The sequence below is a fragment of the Carettochelys insculpta genome, chromosome 3, assembly GCF_033958435.1.
Source record: "Carettochelys insculpta isolate YL-2023 chromosome 3, ASM3395843v1, whole genome shotgun sequence".
Lineage (NCBI taxonomy): Eukaryota > Metazoa > Chordata > Testudines > Carettochelyidae > Carettochelys > Carettochelys insculpta.
The window spans coordinates 17,143,081-17,161,093 of record NC_134139.1 but is presented as its reverse complement, the minus strand read 5'-3'; the positions used below and the strand labels follow the sequence as shown (position 1 = coordinate 17,161,093).

At 45.0% G+C, this 18,013-nt stretch overlaps 1 long non-coding RNA gene across 6 annotated transcripts in view; it reads left to right on the top strand.

The window, feature by feature from the left end:
• The window catches only part of LOC142010869 (uncharacterized), a 123,194-nt gene that overhangs the window by 88,381 nt on the left and 16,800 nt on the right, over window positions 1-18,013 (top strand). For 3 of the 6 annotated variants that reach the window (XR_012644909.1, XR_012644905.1, XR_012644910.1), the window contains one exon: window positions 12,266-13,034. This is a non-coding gene — a long non-coding RNA (uncharacterized LOC142010869). Of the gene's footprint in view, window positions 1-9,766; window positions 9,862-12,265; window positions 13,035-13,383; window positions 13,569-18,013 lie in introns of those variants that run through there. The other 3 variants (XR_012644907.1, XR_012644908.1, XR_012644906.1) reach the window with 2 other exon arrangements.

The window sequence follows — 18,013 nt, the reverse complement described above, 5'->3', positions numbered from 1 at the left end:
TCATGCAGTTCCTGGGAGAGTCCTGCAGCTCTGTTATGACTCTAAGAACTTTCCAAAGAACCACAGTGGTGCAAGGAGCAGAATGTGGAGCCCCTGCTCCCAGGAGGATGTCCCTAACAGTACAGTACTGCCCACAGCACCACCCCTCAAGCCCCATTGGCTGATGGGGCTATACACAGCCCAGGAAATGCAGCTGTGTAGAAGGGCTTGGGCGTGGTACAGCCATGCAGGAGAAACTGCTCCTTTTGCCGCCACAGGAGGAAGACAGAGCCTCCTTCCCTTGTAGTCATGCGAGATGGGGAGGGTTTGGGGAGAGCACAGGGAGTGGGGTGGAGCAGCGTCAAATGGGGTCACATTCCCCATTTAGCTGATGCCTACCTTTGTGTTCCTCCCATTAGTTGCAACAGAGGGACAAGCCATCATATCTCAGTGCCCAGCACTGGTATCCCCTCCCCACAACAGATTTCACTTGTATAAAAAGGTTAAGGGGAGGCCCATACCGACTGTCCCAGGCCCTGCACTCCTCTAGGGACGTCCCTGGGTCAGGGACGTATTTTGTGCTTTTCCTTTACTTTGTTGCCTTTCCTCTGAAGTCTGAAGAGTACTGAGGGAGAGGGGCTAGAGACAGGCCATAGCAGAAAGATGCCCAGAGAAGGGAGCAGACCTTAATCAGCTGCCACAGGAACACAGCCAGAGCAGTCCTAGCCCAAATGGCACCCTGAGTGCGGAGGATCTTTTGTCCCTTCTACCCCTGGTTAGTAATTTTTGAATACCTTATTTTATTACATTTGCAGCCATTTCAAGATGTAGATGCGCAATTTGTATGTGTAATTTATCCCTGTCTTATAAGACAACGAATTTTCATGCAAGGATCTGTTAATCTGTATTTATTCATGCTGTATATAAGCACATAAAATAATTTTTTTCCTTTAAGCTTATAGAAACCTTTAAATTTGAAGAATAACATCAAGGAAATTAAACTGTGCGCCAACATTAGATGGACCAGAATTACTTTGTCAGTAGGTGACAGCATTAGAATGTTAACCCCAGTCCTTCTGTTCAAAAGGTTGATTTTCTCACCTTTGCCCTTGTGAACTACACACATCAGAAAGATCCAAAGACTGGCCAAAGGCATTTTCAACTGTAACAAAATGATCAAGTGATGTCAGTCTTTTCTTGGCCACTGTTGATCAACCATAGGTTTTAATGAGCCTGAGCTTCAAAAAGCTGCGCTCACTACTTGCAGCTGTGATAGGCAGCATAAGCAGAATCCACAAAGCTCTGCACACATTAGGAAAAATGTATTTCAGCTCTGCAGTTGGAAAACTTGGAGTGGAGCATAGGTGGCAGGTATCAAAGGCTAAACCTCCCCTGACCCAGGCTGTGGCTCCCACCCATGTTTTGCCAGGAGACCCTACCCTTCTTTCCCCTCTACCCCAAAGCCAACAGGGACTCAGCTCTAGCCTGCCACCTGGAGTTTAGCTGGCTGATAGCCAGAGAAGATGAGGGTGAGGCTTTAGTAAGCCTGCGGTAGGGAGCATCCTGGGGCTAGAGGTTTGGCCAAAGTGCTGGGGGGTGAGGGGGAGGCAGGTCAGCATCTCAGCCTGGTGCTGGGCTCGGTGGGCCAGTGGCTCAATCAAGCCAGTGCAGGTGGGATGCACAGGTGTGCCAGGGCTTCTTCAGCCATTGGTGGAGCAGGGGGATTTAGGACTCCAGCAGGTAGGGGAGGGGTGTCCAGCCGAAGGGGTGGGGCCAGCTAAATAGCCTCCCTGAAGCGGGGGTTCACCCACCATTCATGGGGTGGAGAATGCTTTATGTGTGGCAAAATGTGAAGGCTGTTGTCTAGCTCCGAAAAGAGGTCTTCATAGTTGGCATCCAAACATTCCCCATATTTCAGCATTTGGTGAACTCCTAGGCCACAGCCCACCCATCCTAATCCCAGCCCCAGTCTGCTTTGAGGAAGAGCAGAAGCCTGGGCTAGGGCACAGAGGGAAGATCAGGAAAGGTATGTGGGTGGGGGGTCTCAAGGCAGACCATGGACAGGGCTACACCTGGATGTTTGGTGAGGCTCAGCCTCCCCTGGCTTGCAATACCTGTTGTCTATGATTTCAGTTCATTCTTATCATTCATTGACTGGCTGGTGATGCCTGGCTCCTTATATACCCATGAGAACATGGCTGACAATATTCTAGGAAGTTTGAAGAAAGGGTCTTTCTCAGAAAGTCTGGAATGTGCCACAGTAGTCTACAAAAGTTCAGAATATTCTAGGAGGTTAGTGAAAAATGAATCCACATGAGAAACATTCTATTTCAAATATTCTATTTTTCCTTTAGTCACTAGTAACAAGAACAGTACCCTGACCCCAGCATTGTCTAAAGCCCAGCACCCCACATGGTCACCGACATTGTCTTTCCCTAAATCTAGCCCTGAACCCAACATAAAGGACCAGGGGTTGGGTCTTCCTACAGGCCATCATGAAAAGGCCTGGTGAAGCATCATAAGACTTAGTGTGTGTAGTGTAACCACTTACAGGCAGGCTTGAGCCTGGGACCTTCGGGCAGGAGCCTCTACAGTGTGAGCTAACAGCCAGGAGGCTCTCAGCTCAGGCTGTAGAGGGGATTCATTCTTTCTCTGTGTAGGTGATCTCAGCACCGCTATATGGGACTGAGCTACACCGAGGTTGCAGTAGCATTGGGGATTCTGATGTCATCAGAGAAAGGTGAAACCTAGATGCACCTCACCTGGAGGGTTGAGTCTCAGGATAAAGGGGTGCCATCACCCTGCCTATTTGCTCAGCAAGGCTAGGAAGAGGGAAAATTTGACCATGTTGCACCCAGCCAGAAGGCAGTTCACTGCCAGAATCCAATTCTGTCTTTACTGACATGAACATAACTCCTCTTCACTGCAATGGCATTTGAAGCCATGGGAGTGTGCGTGAAATTAATGTTTCATAACTTGCCTTATAAAATAAAGAATAGTATAGTATTTTAAATAATAGTCCAAACATGACAGTGCTTCTGATTTTCCAAAGCTTGAAGGCACTTATAATAAGACTGCCCTGCCACACCCCACCCCAAAAAAGGCAGTGGAGAGGGTCCTCCAAGCTGCCAAGAGTGAGTATGTGAGACACAGACAGTTAGGGCCCAGCTAGCAGAGTTTAAGAACAGCAGGAGGGGCAGAGGAAGATCAGTTATTTGCTTGAGCTTGTAGATGATATGTGGCTGTCTGATGAAGCTGCAGAACCCCAGACAGGGCAGCGCTACCAGAAGCCAGGAAGAGCAAGAAGGAGCCCTGTGCTGATAGCTGGGAGGGACTCAGGTGGGACAAAGCCCTGAGGTAAGGGTGAAGATGGTGGGAGGCCATAGGGAAGTAGCACAGAAAATTAAAGAAGCCATGTGACATAGTTCAAGGGATACAGCGAAGGTCTGTGATCGACAGGGACCCTGGGCTGAGACCTGGGGTAGTGGGCAGGCCCAGATTCCCCATTCCCCCCATTAGTTACTGAGGGAAGTGGTCTGGACTTTGAGGCACCCCTGAGGCACAAATTCAGTAGCTGACTTAAAATCTTGCCAGTTTCCTGAGGCTTTGTCTGCAATGCTAATTGGATGAGAAAACTTGTTGTTCACAGGTGCTTAAAGCCCCATCCACTGCTCCCCAAGGAAAACAATTTGCTGTGACAAGTTGCAGTGTAAATTACTTGTCAGCAGGAGCACTTGCATCTGACCAAGTGAAGCAGGTCTTTGCTCACGAAAGTTTATGCTCCGAAATATCTGTTCGTCTATAAGGTGCCACAGGACTTTTTGTTGTTTTTGAAGATACAGACTAACTCGGCTACCTCTCTGATACTCCTCTGACAGTGTGAATCCCACTCCTCCACCCAGCTAGAAGGGTGGATGTATTTTATTGGCAAAAGTCCCAACAAACAGTGCTTATACTGTGCGACTTTTGGCAACATGAAAAGCCATGTAGTGTAGACAAAGCCTGAGATACAACTACATAATTTTACCTGTGTCTGTGGGGTGGTTACCATGTTGGCCAACATGCCAGGGACCTCTAGAGTTAAAAGCAGAAGTTGCTACAGCTTGAACTAAAGCCATGGGTCATTAGCTGCGGACTGTAATAACTCATGTCCTCTGTTGCTTCGCAGAGAGTGGGCCCTGTAACACATCTGCTAGTGAGATATGTTTGCACTATACAGAGGATTCGTATTCACTACAGTAAAAGTAGAAATGTTAGTTACTCTGCAAATACTAAAACAAACAAACTAACTCAGACTATTTTAGGGATGACCTCTGTCTGTTTACTGGAAGATTCAGTTGGAATTTCCCGTGCCAGAGATCTAGATAGGGGTTTGACTCCCAGGGAGTTCTGACTTTGAACCAATCTGTAAAATGCCGTCATTCAGATGTGGAGATAAATTACTCAATCCAGACATATGATACATTTGTACGGTTTGCCTTTGCAGAATGCATCAGTCTGGAAAAGCCAGGTCTGAATACTTGAATGTCACAGTTTTCAGCAGAACCTCATAATAATCAGAGGTGCAACCATGTGTTGGGTGGTAGGGGCTGGGGCTGAGTGTGAAACTGCATGAATCCTGCAGTTGCACTGATACCACAAGACAGTTTTTAAAAAGGAGGGAAGTCACATGAATTCATAAAATCTTCAATTAGAAGGCCAGGTTTGATTTTCCCCCTTCGAGGGAAAAAGAGAAGCCTCATTTATTCCACATAACAAAAAATTAAGGGTTTGCTGTTTAAAAAAAAATAAATGTAGTAAGTGTGATTGTTATTGAGAATAGCAAACTTGCCATTCAGCACTTTTAAGAATCTTTCCACTCTCCAATAGTTTCCATAGATGCAGTATTCCACACTCTGAGTAGTACTGTAATGTTGTTGCTCTGTGGAGCCATCTCCTGGTTTTAGCTGTACCCTTACACTGCTATTGTTGGCCTACTTTTAGCCTCACAACGTATTTCCAATTCTAATACATACTATGCCATATTGTTCAACTGTCAAGCTGACAGCTAGGAGATCAGAGGTAATGGCCAATTTGTGAAGCAGCCTGAAAGTGAGGAATGCAAATCTTAAAAATATATTCTTGTAGAGATGCACTTTAGTTTTGTTACTCTTTTAACAGCAAAAACCAACTTAAGTTAAAATTCAGAACCTTCCATCTGAAATTAAATCTCAGTCAATGTACGTTGTACTTTTGTATGTCCTCTGGGTCCCAAAACACTTCACAGATTTAAATAATACCATTACAGAGAGGCATGAAGAGAAAAACAACAAAGCTGTGTCTACGCTCGCATTCCTCTTTCGAAAGAGTAATGCAAATGAGGAAAAATGAAAATGAGGCACTGGTTTGCAAATCTTGCACTTCATTTGCATTATCTCTTTTCAGATAAGATTCTTTTGCAAGAAAGAAAGAAGTGTAGATGGGGTTCTTTCGAAAATAAACCCCATCTTCAACAGAACCTGAAACAAAATAGGAAGAAGGGTTCTTTCAAAGATGAGCTTTATTTTTGAAAGAGACCCATCTTCACTGCTTTTTTTTCTTTTGAAAGAATCTCTTCTGAAAAGAGATTATGCAAATAAAGTGCAATATATATAAATTAGTGCATCATTTGTATTTTTGTTTTCCCTCATTTGCATTCCTCTTTTGAAAGAGGAATGCCAGTGTAGACACAGCTCATGAGATTATAAACAAAAAGGCCATGTCTACACGTGCCACTTCTTCCAGAAGTGGCATGGTAATGAGCTGTCTGGAAGATGCTAATGAGGCAAGGATGTAAATTTACTGTGCCTCATTAGTATATGTCATGTGATTCGGAGTCCAGAAGAAACTCTTCCGGACTCCAAAATAACATGTGCTGACGCACGGCCTGCAGGGATCTTCCAGAAGGAAACCCTCCTTCCGGAAGATCCCTGCAGGTCTCATGTCTGCACATGTATTTTGGAGTCCAGAAGAACTTCTTCCAGACTCCTAATCATGTGCCCATATACTAATGAGGTGTGGGAAATTTACATCCACAACCCATTAGCATCTTCTGGACAGCTCATTGCCATGCTGCTTCGAGAAGTGGCATGTGTAGACACAGCCAAAGACAGAAAGCAAAGGAATAAGAGAAGAACCAATTGGAAGGAATACAAGAAAGGTGGTAAAGAAGGAAAAAGTTGGAATAGTTTTAGGCTAGAGCTCGAATAACAGAAATCACTGGCCAAGGAGAATGATATGCAAAGGTGGTTCCAGGTGACAGGCACTACAGGAAAAGATATTGCCCCATCCTTTCAGGCAAGCAGTAAGGACCCAGTGCTAATGGCTACCAACTTTCAATCCTAAACTATTTAAAAATTCCTGTCTCTTAAAAACATGGATCTCTGATGGTGTTTTTTATTACAAAGTATATTGACCAGGGAGCATCAAATCAGGACAAGGATTGAGGTAATTTCTTAAAGGTGACCTGGAAATAGACAAGTTCATTTCCTCCCACACCTCACTCTGTGTTTTGCTTGCTTTGGTTTTATGTTAGAAGTTCAAGTCCCACCTCAGGGGCAGCAATGCAAATAGTTAATGTTTTGGCCTACTTGTGCAACAGTCTTGGCTATTCTAATGCATTCTACTTTCTTCTCAGCTTGTGAGAGGCACTGCTTCCAGGGCACCCTTGTTTAATCTTTAAGTACATGACTGCTGGTTTGTTTTGATAGAATTCTCTGACTGGTCAAGTTTGCTCAAGTATTTGTGATTCTGTCCCTCTGAGGTTGGCCTGTAATACATAAAGGCCATGCTGCTAATGACAGCTATCAAGTTCTATCACCTGTTAAGGGCACGGAGGTAGCAGGCCCTGTGTTCTGATGGCATAGCTGTATGTGCTTTAGCTGCCAGTTTTGGTGTTTGCTGCATTGTTTGTAGCCATGGATTTGATACAAGCAAGAGGCAGATCAGCAGCAGGAATAGATCTCCTGTTGTGTGAGTGATGAGATGAAGTTGGGCCAATGGGGCCCATGCCTCGGGGCTGGGGAACTCGGGTGGAAGGGGAGGGGAGAACACACCACTTGCTCTGGCCCAATCTGTTTCTGGAGCCAACCGGCAAAAAGGAAGCGCTGCTTATTTCTAAAATCTTTGACATAGGTGACACGTTACTCTTGTGTCTCTCTCTGTCCCCTTGTCTTGCACTTATCTTTGCTTCCTGGTACAAAGGTGGGTCTGCTCCCCTTTGGAATAACTGCTGTAAAATACTAGTCATCTGGGATCCTGTGTAATTTGGAGGAGCCTGTGCACAAATTATTGAACTGCAATGTCGCCACAGGCCATCCTTACTCTGTTCCTGCACCCTCTGTCTCACTCAGACCCCTCATCTCCAGCCCTCTCCTGAACCCCCAACACTGCTGGCCCCAGCCCACTTATGCGCCATGCAGATCCCCCAACCTCAATCCACTCTTAAACTCTCCCTTCCACCCAGACTGTCCACCTTAGCCTGCTCCTGTACCCTTCCTCCTCAACCACACACACCTGCTCACTAGCAGTACCTTCCCACACAAAGAACCCCTGAAACATCCTCCCCCCATTTTTGGTCTTAGACCAGGCCACCAGAAGAGTACTCAGGTCTGTAGGAGGCCCTGAACCTCGGTCCCCACTTCCCACTCTCCTGGCTGTGGTGTTGTAGCGTGAGGGGAGTGAGGCGTCAGGGGCCATATCAGTGAGGGCTTTGTGGTGGTCTTTTTGGGTGTTTGGTTGGTTGGTTGGTTTTGGCTTCTCACTTTTTCTGTGGCCACCTGACTGATTTTTCTGTGGGTTAGTGGCCTCCTACCCAAAAACGGACGTGCCCTAATTAAAGCATGGCTGCTGCATGATTACTTTTCCAAATCCTTGTCTCTTTTGATCCTAGTGACTTTCATCAATTTCACTTTCTGCTTCTTACCACTAGCACAATGCTGTCTATATGAGGGCTACAAAAATGCAGAGAAAGAAACACTGCTGGAAAAAAAGCACTTTTTTCATTTGACTAGATAAATTTGCATAAACCCCCCTGAAATATTGATTTGCTGAAAGTTCTTTACCAGATTTAACTTGTTAGTATGCCTCTAAATTCATAGTAACTAGTGTGTCTCATTTCTTTCCTTTCTGGGTTAACAAAGGAAATGAGCAAACTGGTCTCCTGACTTCCTCTCTCTTGGCTTTTCTAAGCCTCAGCAATCAGCCAGGGAAAATGAAGAGGCCCATACATAACACAGCTACCTCTCTGTTACTGTACTGGGCATAGATAGACATCCCAGGAGGCCAAGGGTTAGGTGTCTCCTGAAACACCTATGCATTCAGCAGTCCTGTCATACATTCAGCAGGATTGCAGGCAGGCAGGCAGACAGGCAACAGTACTGTAATGTGATTGCCAAGAAACAGTCTATTTGCAATGCATAGTGAGTGCAGACAGCTTCTCCTCTTCCACTCCCGACTCTTCCCCAGGTGAATTCCAGCCAGCATGGATAGTGAGCAGCAGGAAGAAGACTGCAGAGAGAGGAGTTGGGTAAGAATACTCCAGTGTTCCTCACTGGTAGAAGAGGTGAAAGGAATAAAAGTTTACTTACAGAGTGAGGGCAGACAAGGGCTGAAAGGGGCAGAGAGCAGCAGAAGGGGAGGCTGAAGGTTGATAAGAAGATAAGGAACATAGGGAAGAAGAACTGGCAGGAGGGGTTGGCAAAAGCAAAGTCCTGACTCCCATCAGGGGCAAGAGCAGGAATCCTCCCCTCACCCCTGCAAGCCCTATAAAAAAGGCTTACTAACATCACAAACCCTTCTGAGAAGGCTCCTTCACCGAGCTGTTCCACAGCGAACAGCTCCCCACAATATAGGCAGAGGTGGGGGAAAGCAGGCACCCGCAGGCTCTGCACTTTGTTTTTACACAAGGTATTCTGGCCTGCTCCATTAGACCTTTGCCCTAGGGCTTCCCACAGTTGCTGCACTGCTGCTCCTGGAAGCCTTTCTTACAAGACTGCATACACTTTTCCATGGATTCCCTGCTAAATGGTGGGGTTATAAAGTGAGTAAGCATTTGCCCTGACTAACCCCATTGTCCTGATTCCTTTGTGCCTCATCCTGCTCCCTACACAGGACTCCTGGACCTAGAAGAGTTCCCTGCTACCTATCTCACCTCCTGTGAGACGAGGGTTAGAGTCTGAAGTGGAGAAGTTTCCTTAAGAACATAAGAACAGCCATACTGCATCTGACCATAGGTTCATCAAGCCCAGTATCCTGTCTTCTAACAGTGGCCAATGCCAGGTGCCCCAGAGGGAATGAACAGAACAGGGAATCATCAAGTGATCAATTCCCTATCTCCCATTTCCAGGCTCTGACAAACAGAGGCTAGGGAATCCCTCCATGCCCATCCTGGCTAATAGCCATTGATGGACCTGTCCTCCATGAATTTATCTAGTTCTTTTTTAAACACTACTATAGTTTTGGGCTTCACAACATCCTCCAGCAGGGAGTTCCACAGGTTAACTGTGCATTGTATAAAAAAATATTTCCTATAGTTTGTTTTAAACCTGCTGCCTATTTACGTCATTTGGTGACCCCTAGTTCTTGTGTTGGGAGAAGGAGTAAATAACATTTCCTTATTTACTTTCTCCACACCAGTCATGATTTTATATACCTCTATCATATCCCCCCTTAATCGTCTTTTTTCCCAGCTAAAAAGTCCCAGTCTTTCTGATCTCTCCTCATATGGTAGATGGCCCATACCTTTAATCACATTTGTTGCCTTTTTCAGAACCTTTTCCAATTCCAATATATCTTTTTTGAGATGGGGCAACCACATTTACACACAATATTCCAAATGTGGACATACCATGGATTTATATAGAGGTAATATGACATTTTCTGTTTTATAATCTGTTCCTTTTTTGATGATTCCCTACATTTTGTTAGTGTTTTTGACTGCTGATGCACATTGAGTGGATGTTTTCGGAGAACTATTCACAGTGACTCTACGGTCTCTTTCCTGAGTGGTAATAGCTAATTCAGACCCCATCATTTTACATGTATAGTTGGAATTATATTTTCCAATGTGCATTACTTTGCATTTATCAACGTTGAATTTCATCTGCCATTTTGTTGCCCAATCACCCAATTTATTAAGATCCTTTTGTAGCTCTTCACAGTCTGCTTGGGACTTAACTGCTTGAAGTAGTTTTGTGTCATCTGCAAATTTTGCCACCTAATTGTTTATCCCTTTTTCCAGATCATTGATAAATATGTTGAATAGGACTAGTCCCAGTACAGACGCTTGGGGGATACCACTATTTACCTCTCTCCATTCTGAAAACTGTCTGTTTATTCCTACACTTTGTTTCTGATCTTTTAACCCATTACCAATCCAAGAGAGGACCTTCCCTCTTATCCCATGACAGTTAACTTTGCTTAAGAGCCTTTGGTGAGGGACCTGGTCAATGGTTTTCTGAAAATCTAAGTACACTACATCCACAGGATCCCTCTTGTCCACATGCTTGTTGACCCTTTCAAAAAATTCTAATAGATTGGTGAGGCACGACTTCCCTTTACAAAAGCTGTATTGACTCTTCCCCAATAAATTATGTTCATCAATGTGTCTGACAATTCTGTTCTTTGTTAGAGTTTCAACCAGTTTGCCCAGTACTGAAGTCAGACTGACTGGCCTGTAGTTGCCAGGATCACCTCTGGAGCCCTTTTTATAGAGTGGCATCATATTAGCTATCCTCCAGTCATGGGATCAGATGCTGATTTAAATGACAGGTTACAAACTACAGTTAGTAGTTTTGCAATTTCACATTTGAGTTACTTCAGAACTCTTGGGTGAATGCCATCTGGTCCTCGTGACTTACTACTATTTAGTTTATCAGTTTGTTCCAAAACCTCTTCTAAAACCTCAATTTGAGACAGTTCGTCAGATTTGTTGCCAGAAAATAATTGCTCCTGTTTGGGAATCTCCCTCACATCCTCAGCCATGAAGACTGATGCAAAGAAATCATTTAGTTTCTCTGCAATGGCCTTTTCGTCCTTGAGTGCTTCTTTAGCATCTTGATCATCCAGTGGCTCCACTGGTTGTTTAGCAGCCTTCCTGCTTCTGATATACTCTAAAATGTTGTTGCTGTTACTGTTTGACTCTTTCACTAGCTGTTCTTCAAATTCTTTTTTGGTTTTCCTAATTATATTTTTACACTTCACTTGGCAGAGTTTATGGTCCTTTCTATTTTCCGCACTGGGATTTAACTTCCATTGTTTAAAGGATGCCTTTTTGTCTCTCACTGCCTCTTTTGCTTTATTGTTTATCCACGGTGGCACTTTTTTGGTTCTCTTACTATGTTTCCTAAATTGGGGTATACATTTAAGTTGAGCCTCTATTATGGTGTCTTTAAAAAGTTTCCATGCAGCTAGCAGGGATTTCACTGTAGGTACTGTACCTTTTAATTTCTCTTTAACTAACTTCCTCATTTCTGTGTACTCCCCCTTTCTGAAATTAAATACTGTAGTCTTGGGCCGCTGAAGTATTTTCACAGCCACAGGAATGTTAAATTTAATTATATTATGGTCACTATTACCCAGCGGTCCAGATACATTCAACTCTTGGACCAGATCCTGTGCTCCACTTAGGACTAAATCAAGAATTACCTCTCCTGTAGCTGCTCCGAGAAGCAGTCGTTCAAGGTGTCAAGAAACTTTATCTCAGCTTCCCGTCCTGAGGTGACATGTACCCAAAAGTTGAAATCCCCCATTATTATTGGGGTTTTTATTTTGCTAGCCTCTCTAATCTCCCTGAGCATTTCCTGGTCACTATCGCTATCCTGGTCAGGTGGTCGGTAGTATATCCCTACCGTTATATTCTTATTATTCTAGCATGGGATTACTAGCCAGAGAGATTATATGGTACAGTTTGGTTCATTTATGATTTTTATTTCATTTGATTCTACACTTTCTTTAATGTATAGTGCCACCCTGCCTCCAGCACGACCTGTTCTGTCTTTCTGATAAATTTTGTACCCTGGTATTACTGTATCTCATTGATTATCCTGTGGGGGTGGGGGCCTGCAATGGTCAGCCTGGTCCCAGAAGCATGACACGCTCCCCAGGTGGCAGAGTCCACCCTGAAGGGCACACATGCCTGTGCTCCTGGGACATCCGCAGCCCATGGCCAAGGGGGAGTATTGGTTGCTGCACTCAGTGGTGGGCAGGGCCTCAGCGGTCGTGCATTGAGTGCATGACTCACCATCTCTCCTCCTTGTCTTCCTTACAGGTGGATCCACTCTGTGCGAGGGCCAAGCCAGCCCCACCTCACCATGAGGGCCAGCCACCCCTGAGGCAGGACTGGAGCAAACTGGCACCCCCCACACTGGTAAGACAGCAGGCCCACAGCCGGAGGGGCCATTGCTAGGCAGAAGACGACCTCCAGAGAGCCCACACTGCTGCCATCTGGAGCATGATGGAACACATGGAGGGGCAGCTGCAGGACAAGCAGGAGTGGTGGTTGCAGGCCTGGGAGTGAAGGTCACAGGCCTGGGACCAACTACTATCCTACTTTGATGCTGCCACTGGCGTCTGGCGGGACCTGGCAGCCCAGTCACTCACAGCTGCCACCCCCACTCCCCCACTATGGTCACTCCTACACACCACTGTGCCCTCGTAGGCCATCCTATGGGCCATCCTGGACCTGCTCCAGTGGGCAATAGTCAGAGCCACCTCCCCTGCTCCCCAGGTCCCCCTACTCCCACTTCCAACCCCAATCCTGCCACAGCCCCACTGCCTCCCTACCTCCCCATGCTCCCAGTCCCAAACCTGCCCTGTCAGATACTTTGAATCTGCAGTGGGAGAAGATCCTGAGGCTGATGCCACTTGGGGTCCTGCTCCCCTGTGGGATCACAGCCCCCCCACCCATGAATTGATGCAAGCCCCCCGCCACTCTATATAGTTGCCTTTATTGCACTCACTCTGTAAATAGCTTTTTGTAACAAGTTTTATTTGACACACATTTATCTTTGTTTAAGTAAAGAGTTATTTGTTTACCACCCGTGTCCCTCTTTATTGAGAAGAGGTCAGGGATAGGGAAGGGAGCAAAGGAAGGAGTCGTGGTGGGACGGGGTAGGGTTGTGGGCCTAAGGCCCCTGCTGGGGTTGCCTGGGGGAAGGTCATTGGGGTCCTTGGGAGAAGGTCTCCATTAGGGCCTCCCAGATCCGCCTCCCATTCCTATGGGAGTGGTAGATGGGAACTGTGGTTGGCTGCTCAAAGTGGTGGCTGGCCTCTGCCCCCCCCCCACCTTCGGAGGAAGGACTCCCCCCCATCACTACCCCACCCCTTGCACCACAATCCAACTTCCTGAGGGTCCCCCTTGGGCGGGACAACCTCCCTCTTTTGCAGGGTCTGCAGCCTGACAGTGCTTTACCTGCATGAGGATGGCCATGACGGTGGACTTCCTTACACTGAACTGGTTCCCGATGGAGCAGTAGCTGTTGGGGGTGGCGAGCTTCCAGAGGGTGATGGTGACCTGCTTCTCCACAGGGATGGTGGGCTGTAGCCGGATGTCCTTTCTCCGGAGGGCAGGGGTAAGCCAGGCACAGAGCTCCAGAAAGGTGTCCTGCATTCGCAAGTTCTGGAGCCACTGCTGGTCATCCTACTGCCCCATGACAAGCCGGTCCCACCAGTCGGCATCTGGTTACCGGGGTGGAGGGGCAAGCACAGATGGGCCTATGCAGCAGCAAGGGCATGTTCCTTGATGTTGGTGTGAGTCATCCTCGCTAGGGAGCAGGAGGATGCCCGTGAGGAGGTTCAACAGAAGTTGAAGCATCTCTGTGTGAGGCCATGCAAGTCCGGGGGCTGCTCTGGCACCATTGCTAACTGGAAAGTGCAAAACAACAAGAAGTCCTGTGGCACCTTATAGACTGACAGATATTTTGGAGCATAAGCTTATGCTCTAAAGCTTTGCATGCATCTGATGAAGCAGGTCTTTGCCCATGAAAGCTTATGCTCCAAAATATCTTAGTCTATAAGGTGCCACAGGACTTCTGGTTGTTCTTGATGATGCAGACTAACATGGCTACCTCTCTGATACTTGTCGCCACGCATGAAAAGTGCAAAGCCTCTCTCAGCAAGTGTGTGAGCCTTGCATTAGCTATGCTGTTCCTCACAGAGGTAGGCAAGCCTCAGCATGGGCAGGGAACAAGCATAGTGGGGAGGACCTTTACGGGTGTGCCTCACTGGCATTCCCAGAAGGGCTTGCCGGCTGTGCAACCCTGTTGACGGTGTTCTGGGGGCCGTTCTATCAAGACATGGCCAGGCCACTCTGTCAACAGAGCAGACTGATAGAGCAATCTGCTTTTCTGTCTGGCTGTAATCTGTCAACAGAAGTTTTGTTGGAAGATATTTTCCACCAGTAACTTCAGTTGATACATAGCACTAGTGTAGACATAGCCACAGAGAGGCTATGAGGAGAAACAGGTTAGATATTGTGAAGCACTCAGATGTTAAGGTGATGGGGCCAAATGTTATCACTTCCATTAGTTTTGGCCCCTTTTCCCCTGTTTCCTTCACATCTCCTCTTTTCTGATTGTAACCTTGACTGTATGTCTTCTGAGTCCTCTGTGCTTTCTCTTTAATTCCCCTCATCCCCAGCAGGAGGATTCCTGTTACCCAGGCTCATCTGAAGAACTGGTTCTTACCCAAGAAAGTTTATGACCCAATACATTTCGGTCTCTAAGGTGTTACAAGACTGCTTGTTATTTGTGCAGATACAGACTCACACAGCAACCCCTCTGAAACTAATTTAATTTAATTACCACCTCTTTCTGAACTACCCTGTCTCGGTTTATAAACAAAACACTGACTCCCAGCCCCAGGGGCACAAAGTGGGAGCAGCAGCTTATCTCTGCAGAATTCACATTCCACCCCTGAGGCTAGGACATGACTAAACAAGGTGGAGGGAAAAAGCCTCCCTTGCCTCCCCACCCAAAACGGCACCCAGGAAAAAATATTCATGTTGTTGTTTGAAGTGTTTTGTTTCTTCCTGCTCAGGCATACACTCCTTCCAAGAGGAAAAGTTTCAGTATTTCTAGTTTTTCTCCTCTTAACTCTTTTCACTTGCTCCATCTACAGGCTCAGAGGAGAATCTGCAAATATTTTTACCAGATTTTTCAAGACTAAAAACTGATAATGCAGAAAAGTGAAGTATTACATTCTCAGCAAACCTAAACTCTGATCCAAGGCCTGTCACTGTCAATGAGAATATTTTCCATAGACAGAAACAGGCTTTGGTACAGACCCCAGTTCAGAGAGGGAGAAAAACAATAAAATCTATTTGATAAAACTGATTTTACAAATTATAAGCCATTTTGAAAAAATGCATTCTAAATATCTAACTCTTCTCTGATTTCTGTTTTTTCTTAAATCTCCCACTTGCTGATGTTGGCATTCAATAGGGATTTTTATCAGATCCTATTAATAAAGGGTCTAATATCCAGAAAGAAACTGCTAGAGGCAGCAGTGGTTTAATGTTGTTGTCTCAAGCTGGGACTTGTTTAGCATTTTGGGAAGTAAGCTGCCTATCTCTGAAATTCAGTAATGGGGTGAAAACAGACTAGGGGAGGGGCTGACAAGGCTTTTGGCTCAGACAGGAGCAGGAGAGGTGTATACTGAAAGCAGTTCCTCCAATTAAGTAAAAGAAAGGCTTTCTTTGTTCCCTACCAATGGAACAGCACCAAAAGCAGAGTGACTTCAGTAGTTAGGAAAAAAGTAGACAGAAGAAAAAGATTTGGGGCTTTTATATGTTATGCTTTCATTTACATTAAAAATGTGCAGCTTAAGAGACTACAGGCCAAATTCATCTCTCTTGTAAAGCCAATAGAGTTAAACCAAGGATTACTGTCTCTACATTTTAAAACCGTATAGCTTTGTCTGAGGAACACCTTCAGTCCACCCAGAATCAGCAAACTGATTCAACTAAACCCCTTTCAACCCAATCGTTCCTATGCTCATATGCCTGGCAAAATTGTAATATTAAAAAAAATCACTTTAAATGAACCACATTATTATATAATTTATGAAGTTCCTAAATCATTGCAGTGCTAGGTAAATACTGCAGACCTTATTCTCTTTCCACTTTGTAACAAGAATTTTTATTGGTGTAACTTCATGAGCATCAGTACTATGATGCCAGTGTAAATCTGGTGTAGCAACAAATCAAGAGATATTAAGTATATTATTTCACATGAATATGGGGTATTTTTGAAGTAACTTTGAGGAATACATATATATGTTTTTTCTTGAAGGTTTGTGTGCACAGATAACCGTCTTTATTTGGTCTATTTTAAATATTTTGAAAAGGGATGTACTGAACCTACCACGATGTCTATGATGTCTGGCTTTAGTTCTAACAAAACAAAACAGCAGAGATGTAGCACTTTAAAGACTATCTGACAAGACTTCTGTCAATAGCATGTACACATAAAATTGGATCAATCTTTAAATCCACTCTGTCGATAAAAGTGCTATATTTCTGCTGTTTTGCTCTGTTGAAATGCAGACTAACGCTGCTGCCTGTCTGTGGCTTTAGTTCTGTTGATGTACATTGATCCATAGGAAAGATATTAAATTTCTTCAGCAAACTCCATGTAAACATCACTAGAAGGTGATCAGTCACATTTTGGGATTCTTCTTGCTGAAGCTCAGATCTTTATCAACTGCATGCCTCAAATAACATGCATGCAACAAACACCTTTGTCAGCTACACATGAATCATTCCCTCAATTCAGATAACGTTACTGATGTAATAAACCCTTGGTACGGTTATCCTACAGCAATCTGTCTACAAAAGTTACTGTCCAAAGAGATGTTGTGACAAGACTTCTCTCAACAGACAGCGTATACACATAAATGCGGATCAATCTCGAGATTCACTCTATCGACAAAAGGGGCCCCCAGCGTCTACAGTATTTTTTTTTGACCATTTCTGTTAACAAAATGCATTTTGTGTATATGCTCTGAGTTAGGTCGACAAAACTTGCTAGTGTAACCACAGCCACAGGGAATGATGCTTGCAGTTGATAAAAATCTGTTCATTCTCAAGATTGGACACACAATACTGGAAATCCAATCACACCTCTTTACTGCATTACAAAGATGTAATGAAAATTGTTAGCCAAAAGGTTATGTACATCAAACTGAGCTGCAGAATTGCAAATGAAGCACCAGCTTCTGTTGATCCAGAAAGCTGTCCTCTTTTCTACTGACTCACCAGTAACTCAGTGTAGTCAAAAGCACTTTTAACGTTACCAAGGTCTTTAGTTTCTTGTGAACAAGTCCTGTGGCACCTTATAGACTAACACATTTTGGAGCATAAGCTTTCGCAGGCAAAGGCCCGCTCCCCTCCCCTTCATCAGATGCATGAGTCGGGGGGTGATTTCAGAGGGGTATTTAAAGTGGGGTCCCAGTAAAAGGGAAGGCCAGACTTTACAAGGTCTATTCAGTCAGGGTAGAAAAGGCCCATTATTAGTAGTATGTAGGAAGAGAGGAACAAACAGGTCAGATAAGACAGGGGAATATGGCCCATTGTCAGTCTAATGTGGAAATGTTAACATCAAGGGCAGAGAAGCTCCTTTTCTAAGCTGTGAGCCACTCCCAGTCTCTGTTTAATCTTTGGTTAATGGAGTCAAATTTGCAAATAAATTGCAGCTCAAAGATTTCTCTCTCCATTTGATTTTTGAAATTTCTTTGTTTCAGGACTGTCACCCTTAAATCTGCCACTGAGTGTCCAGGGGGATTGAAGTGTTCCCCCACAGGCTTCTGTACATCACCATTCCTGATCTCTGATTTACGTCCATTTATTCTTTTACATAGAGGCTGTCCAGTTTGGCCAATACAAATTGCAGTGGGGCATTGCTGGCTCATGATGGCATATAATATATTAGTAGATGTGCAGGTAAAGGAGCCTGTGATGATATCAGTGGTGTAGATGTGTGAGCAGAGTTGGCAGCAGGGTTCATTGCAGGGATTGGTT